At 42.3% G+C, this 8469-nt stretch overlaps 1 long non-coding RNA gene across 1 annotated transcript; it reads right to left on the bottom strand.

The window, feature by feature from the left end:
* Positions 1–719: 719 nt before the first annotated feature.
* On the bottom strand, positions 720–6160 carry LOC131811297 (uncharacterized). The gene is made up of 3 exons (XR_009345872.1): positions 5750–6160; positions 4521–4655; positions 720–2505 (listed from the first exon to the last, which is right to left on the bottom strand). It is a non-coding gene; the product is annotated as an uncharacterized LOC131811297 (long non-coding RNA).
* Positions 6161–8469: the final 2309 nt, after the last annotated feature.

Here is an 8469-nt window from a genome sequence, read left to right as displayed (position 1 = left end):
CCTGGGTGGCTCAGTGGGTTAAGCCTCTGCCTTCGGCTCAGGTTGTGCTCTCAGGATCCTGGGATCAAGACCCACATCGGGCTCTCTGCTCAGCAGCGAACCTGCTTTCCCCCTCCCCCCTGCCTGCTGCTTTGCCCTGCTTGTAATCTCTCTCTCTCTGTCAAATAAATAAATAAAATCTTTAAAAAAAAAAAAAAAGGATAACTGTGAGTAGTTCTTCGGAAGAAAATGTTATGTATCCACACAAACAAGCAAACATAGTGTGATCTGAACTATGAATTCAAGGTCAGTCACGGGAGGATGGCGTGCAAGCAAGAGTATTCCTAGAGCAGGAACAGCAGGCACAAGGTGCTGTGGGAGAAAGAAGAAAAGAAGGGGGCAAATTCCAGAAATTGGGCCCCAGTTGGCAGAATCCTAAAAGGCGCCAAGGTCGTCATCCCTGCGTTGTATACACACCCTGCATCATGCCTCAGACTGTGAATATGGTGGATTTTGTTCCCATGATTAGGTTATATTATATAATACAGTTAGCTTTTAGAAAGAAAGACTATCTAAGCAGATCTGATCTAATCAATGAGCCTAGAAGTCAGAGACAGAGGCAGTCAGAGATTCAAATTGTGAGCAGTATTCCATGCACCATTTCTGTCTTGAAGGGATATGGATGACCTCATGGAGATGAGATCAGACCTGGCTGGCAGCCAGCCAGGAAATGGGGGCTCAGTCCTACACATGTAAGAAACCCACAACTGCCCACAGTAGCAATGAGCTTGCATCTTAATTTCCTAGGGACGCCATAACATAGACATTGAACATTGCCCATTTCAGAAGACAGGAAATACAAGATTATGGCATGGGCAGGCACTGCCCTTCTGGATTGGCTCCTTCTGGAGGCTGTGAAGGACAGTTCTGCTCTAGTTCTCTATTCTTGGCTCATCAATGGCCTTTGTCTCCTCCCTGTGTCTCCACATCTTCCTCCCTCTAACATGTCTCTCTCTGTGAGAACATTTCTTCCTTTTACAAAGGACACCAGCCATATAAGATTAAGATTCACCTTATGACCTTTTTTTTTTTTTTAAACGCAATCACATCTGTAAGGACCCTATGTTCAAATAAGGTCACATTCTGAGTAAATGGGTTTGGGCTTGAGTCTAATTTGCGGTATTGGGTCACATTCTATGATTCTGAATTTGGGGGAGGGGAAGAAGAAACACACAACACAACCCACTGAACTTTGAGAGTGGATTTTCCCTCCGAGCCTCCAGGCAAGGTCTCAGTCTAGCCAACAAGATGACTCTGCCTTGTGCGACCCTGAACAGAGAAGCCAGGCACGCCATACCTGAAGGTGGATCTCCCGAACTGTGAGATCAGAAATGAGTGTGGACTTAAAGCGGCAGAGCTGGTGAAAATTTGTCGTGCAGCCACAGACATAAACAGTGGCAGAGCTTGGTGACAAAAAAAAAAAAAAAAAGGCTGGCATTGTGGGAGGGACGAGACCACACGGGGCCCTGAAGGCAGTGGCTAAAAACTTCATGCTCTTTATCCTGAGAGCGAAAAATGAGAAGCCACAGAAGAGACGAGGATGATAAGGACACAAGCAGAATTTGTTTCTCTTTGGGGCTTTTCTTTTTCATCTTTGCTCTTTTCCTCTCCCTCCGGAGGAACTTTCCAAAGGACTACGTGGCTGCAGAGAAAGGCGGGCAGATCTTGGTCCCACGTTGATCATTAGTCAGAGTCTTATTGAAAAAGAGGAAGGGGAAAGATGAGGAGGACAGAGAAAGGATCAACATCGTTTCTCTCGGGCTCCCTCTGAGTCCGGGTACAATTCTAAAGCATTTTCTGACCTCATGTTCACAACAAGCTTATGAGCCTTATTTTATCCACGAGGAACCAAGGGATCCAGAGGTTTCGGAACATTCTCAGGCTGTTGGCTCAGGGGGAACGTCACTGAGATTTGAATCCAGGCTGGACTGGCTCCAAAGTTCATTCTTCAAACTCTTCAAACTCGATGCACTAAAACTGTGCGCCCATCCAGCCTCGGCCGCTGGCGTTCCCGAGTGTGTGGTGTATTTGGTCCGAGGCTTGGGAGCGTCCTAGTGGTCAGCAGGACAGGTGTGAGCGCAGAGGGGTCGGGAAGATCGGCTCAATCGGAGAACCGCCACAGACCTTACACGGGAGGCCAGTCACCTACGCGGTGGGTCCCCTTCCTTCTCCTTTTCTCTTGCCCGAATAAATCATCAGTGGCGGAGCACAAGGGCAGTAGAGGTTGGTAACAAATCCTCCCGGGAGATGTAAGGTGAGGTAAAGGGTTTTCCAAGCCCCTCTCAAGACCATCCAAGCTCCAAACTGTCCCCAGCACCACCTGGGAGCACATTCCTCGGGTCTGTGCTGAGGAATGCAGGACTCAGGGCCAGGAATGAATTCAGCCTCTCCGTCCCAGGGCCTTTCTGACGATTTGCAGAAAACATTCAAGTCACCCATCAACATTCCAGCAATCACTGACGATCTCTGGCAGAAGTGTAAATTAAACTGATCAAGTGGCCTTAAGACAATGGTAAATATTCTATGTATTTCCTGCAGTGATTTACAAGAACTCACATCTCCCTATGTTCCCCTAGAGAATTATTACATTCTATATTCTTTACCTTCTTATAAAAAGACGGGTGCACTGCTTCTCTAGCATTCCTTTACACGCCTTTGATAAATTACTGTAACCAGATTAGGGAGATAAAATAACCAGTCTATTAATTACAGTGATTATTATTTAATGGAAAATGGGATTCTAGGCAAAATGTGTAGGAAGAAGAAAGCTTAGCAATGCATTATATAGATGTGGTATTTTATCTTAAAGAGTAAGATAAGTGTCTCGTGTGTTCCACAATCTACCAAATATGTTCATTAACTCTGCAAGATTTATATGTATAATTGACCAGAATATTTTAACACAATTTGCTTGATTTGGCCGTACATGAGGAACAAGGAAAAGCTGTAATTTCAATTAAATTGAGTAAATCCCTCAACGAACACGCAAAAGGCCAAGTCTGCCCCACAATGTGGGAAGGAAGGAGCTGAGCATTAAAAAAAAAAAAAAAAAAAAAAAAGTTTTTTAATTGAAACGAGGTATTACTTTAGTTTTAAATTTATTGGCAATTTATTTTGTAAATGATAGGGCTTGGAAGGAGAGCTTTCCTCACATCACTTATCCTCATATCTAATCTCAAATGCAACCAAAAATGTAATTTGCAGATAAATGTTGATACTTTCAAGAGAAGGTTAACTTCATGGCCAAACCCTGGCCCGACCACTAGCAGACATCAGATCTCGCCTCACTTTCCTCAACTGTAAAAATTAGAGTAAGAGTTATATCTGCCGCTTTGGAATTATAGAGGTGAAAGCAGGAGTCTGGGGCGCCTGGGTGGCTCAGTTGTTTAAGCATCTGCCTTTGGCTCAGGTCGTGATCCCAGGGTCCTGGGCTGGAGCCCTGTATCCCGCTCCCTGCTCAGCCGGGACCCTGCCCCTCCCCCAAGTTCTGTCTGCAAATAAATATATACAATCTTATTTGATTGCAAATAAATATATACAATCATAAAAGGAAATAAAGAAGAAAGAAAGGAGTCTGTGAACTATGGCCAAATCCTGCCAGTTGCCTTTTTTTCTGTATGGCCCGAAACCTGTATTTTCAAATGGTTGAGCGGTGCGGGGGGGGGGGGGGGGACATATTATCTTGTGACATGTGAAAATTTTATGGCATTCAGATTTCAGGGTCCCTAAATAAAATTTTATTGGAGCTCAGCTACCCTTATTCACTTGCATATTATCTATGGCTGTGTTAATGCTACAACAGCAAGATTGAGTAACTGCGACAGAGACCATATGGCCATTCAGCCAATTAAAATACTTACTATTGGCCTTTTACAAAATTTGTCAACCCTGGACAAAAGGAGTAATATGCAGGTTCTCAAAGTTAGCTACACATTAGACTCACCTGAGGAACTTTGAAAACCCTTTTGTCCGTGTCACACTCCAGACCAATTAAATAAGAATCCCTGGGGCTGCATGCCAGGTGTCAATAATGTTAAATTTTCTCGGGGTTCCAATGTGCAGCCACATTTGAGAACCAGTGGACTAATGTGCTATAAGGTGTATAAACTTAACACACAGTAAGATCTTGATCAGTGTCAGCTGAACGGATAAAATACATCCTCCTTTTTAACTCCTCAATATGCATCAGTAAAAAATTATTAATAACCACTGGGTGCAAAATAATTTTATTTCTCTTTCCTCTGTCTTTCTCCCCTGCCTCTGTTCTCACCAGCATGCAAGAATGAAGGCAGAAAGAAAAGCAAAGTTTCCTTCTGTGTTTCAAGTTTCTAAACACTCAGCCATTCAGCATTTTATGTGTTCATTTATTCATTCCACAATTTTTCAGTGTACAATTTCAAGTTCTCAGCAACCCTCACAGCAAGCGAGGGTTACAATAACATGCTTTCAAAGTCCTAGAGAGTGCGCTAGCGTTCTCGTACCTGGTCCCCTGCGTTTGAGCAGAAGCCCCTGAATCTGAATCTTCCGGCGGTTCCTGGCAACAGTCTTGTGCATATAAGCTGACCGGCTCAGCAGCAGCCTTCAAACGAACAAAGGCACGGCAACCCCAACAGCCACTGACGAAAAAGAACACCTCAATGCATGTGTAGTCACGTGACCAAACAATTGATTAGGTGAAGGCATGTATTCCATGTTAAAATATACAGGAAAAAATGAAGCGGAAGAAAATATATTGGAGTATGGGAGAGGGGGACAAAAACAGGAGGCAATACTTTCAAGAGGTCTGCGATCCAGTCAGTAAAACACAACACACATTAAATACGCTGGAGATTCCAGCCCCGTCTGGAAGAGTTCACTCCTGTCACAAGCAATGAACACCCACTAAATCTCTGGGAAGTGGGTATGGGCACAGGGAGAGAGAACATCGGGACAGACATCGGGACACAGAGATCAAGTACGTCAATTTGATTTCACACAATCAGGCCTCTGATTCCCGTTCCATCCGTCACTAGCTGAATGATCTTGGGCAAAGGACTTCCTTCTCAATGCCTTGATTTCCTCAGCTGTAAAATGGGGGTAATAATTCCTATCTCTGGGAGATGAAGTGATTGTTTTCAAAATACATATAAAACCTGGATTTTTTCCCCCCTAGTTCTTAACACTGTGGGCTGGAAGATGGTCTTTACAGCTGAAAACACAGTGAGGACCCCCCACTCCATGCCAAGAACTGAGTTTTTTAGTACAGAAGTCCTTCCTTGAGCCTCATTCTTCATGGCCAGGTATGAAGTCCTTGAAGGAAAATTTATGAAACTACATCAATGTCCTTTTCCAGAAAGCCTTGCAATGTGTGAATTCAGTATACGTTGAAAATGCATGTGCCTAACTAACTCCTTTACATTACCAGGGGACCTTCTGAGTGAGAAACAGACAACAGGTTCTGTTTGCAATTTCCCACTGCATTAACCCCAAGCCCAAGTGTATCTTTTGCAGCCTTCACTCCTGGAGTTGGCTTTAACTCTGGAAAATGTATACTCTTGGTGACATGTTTCCTCTAAAGTCAATCTGATTTCGTTCATGGAAAGGCTTCCTGTGCTGTGTAATATCCTTCTCTATTTCTTCTGAATAGCCCTGCATATACTTTTGTTGCTTTGGTGTCTATTCTAACCACGCTTCCGCCATTTTTTGTCATTTAAGTTCGTATGTGACCTACCTGTGAGCAGCTCCATTCTGCAAAAGATCATTGCACTCTCTCTTTTCTTCTTCCAACTTCAAGACTTTGCTTGAATGGTCAGTAGGCTAAGAGACATACTTTTTTTTCATTGTGTTATGTTAGTCACCATACAGCACGTCATTAGTTTTTGATGTAGTGTTCCAGGATTTACTGTGTATAACATCCAGAGCTCCATGCAATATGTGCTCTCCTTAATACCCATCACCGGACAAACCCAAGGAAACTGTAGAAAGAGAAATTAGAGAATTGATTCCATTTACAATAGCACCCAAAACCATAAGATACCTTGGAATAAACCTAACAAAAGAGGTAAAGGATCTATATTCTAGGAACTACAGAACACTCATGAAAGAAATTGAAGAAGACACAAAAGAATGGAAAAGCATTCCATGCTCATGGATCAGAAGAATAAACATTGTTAAAATGTCCTTGCTGCCCAGAGCAATCCAAGCTTTCAATGCCATCCTGATCAAAATACCATAGGCATTTTTCAAAGTGCTGGAACAAATAATCCTAAAATTTCTGTGGAACCAGGAAAGACCCCAAATCTCCAAGGAAATGTTGAAAAAGAAAAACCAAGCTGGGGGCATCACGTGGCCTGATTTCAAGCTATATTACAAAGTTGTGATCACAAGGCAGCATGGTACTGGCACAAAAACAGACACATAGACCAGTGGAACAGAATAGAGAGCCCAGATATGGACCCTCAACTGCATGATGAACTAGTCTTTGACAAAACAGGAAAAAATATCCAATGGAAAAAGGTAGTCTCTTTGATAAAAGGTTCTGGGAAAATTGGACTGCTATATACAGAAATGACATGCATTTTTAAAGCTCTGGTTCACCATGTTATTGTGAGTAAACCGTCCACCTCCTTGGGTAACTCTTCCTCCCGACTCCTGCTTTGTTAGCCCTGCAGGGTTTTAAAGGTGGGAATCATTTTCATGATTTTTATGCATTCAAACTACTTTTCTCTATAAATAGACCAAATAAGATTCATGGACAATGAAGACTGTAAGTGCCTTTGTGTTTTCATTTTTGATTATATACTCATCTTCTTACACTTTCAAAGTAGTCCTCGATTTTTGCCATAACTTTGTCAATTTTTAGTCCCAAATAAAATAAAGCAAAAGGGAGAATGAATCCAATAAACTGAAATAATGCAAGAAAATGCAATGAAAATCCACATGGTAACAGAAACCCCATGGGACTGAGCAGAAGGGCCTTCCCTCCTGTAAGTGCTTGCCGCCTCCTCTTCTCTGTCTCTGATACTCATCTCTGCCATGAGGTACTTACGTTTCCATGGATCACACTAATATTTTTGCATCTCTATAATTATATTCTGTTCATTTGGAATGACTTATAAAAGGGTGACACTATGCAAATCAAGAGGGGTGTGTGTGTGTGTGTGTCTCACCAAGAAGCTCTAACCTCCACTTTGCCCATTTTGTTTACTTAATCAGTTTTCATTGATCGATTTCTCTATAACAACAGAAGTCAGGTGTCTGTCCTACTGCCTGTCCCCACAAACCAAATAGAAAGGGCTAACAAATGTTCAAGAAATATCACCACCTATTACATTAATTATCTATTGCTGCATAACAAAGGACTCCAAAATGTAGCAGCTTACAACAGAAAGCACTTAGGGTCTCCCAGTCTCTGTGGGTTAGGGATTCAGGCATTGCTGAGCAGGGCATCTCTGGTTCAGAGTGGTACAAGGCTGAAATCAAGGTGTGGCTGGCTGGTTGCGTGGTCCCACCTGAAGGCTTGTCTGGGGGAGAATCTGCTTCCAAGCTCACTCAAGCAGTTGCTGGTGGGATGGAGTTCCTCAAACCCTGTGACATGGGGCCCTCTCCACGGCAGCTTCTGTGATGGGGTCGGCTTTCCAAGAGAACAAAAGAGGGCGTACAAGATGGAAGCTACAGTTTCTTTATAATCAAATCCCGTCATTTTTGCCATATTCTATTAAAAACCATCACTTGATTCAGCCTCCACTCTGGGGAAGGAGTTTACACAAGGTGTGAACAAGGACATGGGGGGTCATTGGCATTCATATGTCCAAGGCTGCCTCCCACTTCTGCCTGAAACCTGTTGGCACAAACCTTCTCATCTCAGATTCACCAGCAAAATTTGTGTAACGTACCACTTTATTTATGCCTATCCTGAAAGTACAGCCATTTGGGAGAGTCTCAGCAACCATCACATCTATCCATCCAGTAATGCAAATTAATATAACATATTTTTCAGAAAAGTGATGGTCTTTCATAAGAGGTAAATCACTTAAAATAGAGAGTAAAGGCATTAAAAATAAAAACCTTCTCCATGCCATTTGAAGAAAAGACAACTCACAAAAGTTAAAAATAAAAGATTAGATAAAGATAGATCAGTAATACTAGGAAAATACAATTCAGAGGTTGTAATATCAATATCACAGAGGTAGAATTCAAAGTAAGACATTAAGTGGGACAAAGAGGATCATTTTATTTTACACAGTGTAAAATAAAGATATCCTAGTACTGAATTATGGGCCCCAAATGAAAAAGTATCAAAATACATAAAGCAAAACTAATTGAATTAAAGGTAGGAATTGACAGACATAATACAATGCTCCCTTCCCTTCCTGACAGGTGAAGGTAAATAGCACTTACAGATGTAGAAGATTTGAACAGCAAGCCTAGAAGTGAATGATTTAATAGATA

This window comes from Mustela lutreola, chromosome 11 (genome assembly GCF_030435805.1).
Source record: "Mustela lutreola isolate mMusLut2 chromosome 11, mMusLut2.pri, whole genome shotgun sequence".
Classification (NCBI taxonomy): Eukaryota; Metazoa; Chordata; class Mammalia; order Carnivora; family Mustelidae; genus Mustela; species Mustela lutreola.
Note: the sequence above shows the minus strand (reverse complement) of the source record. Positions and strands in the feature narration are given on the sequence as shown.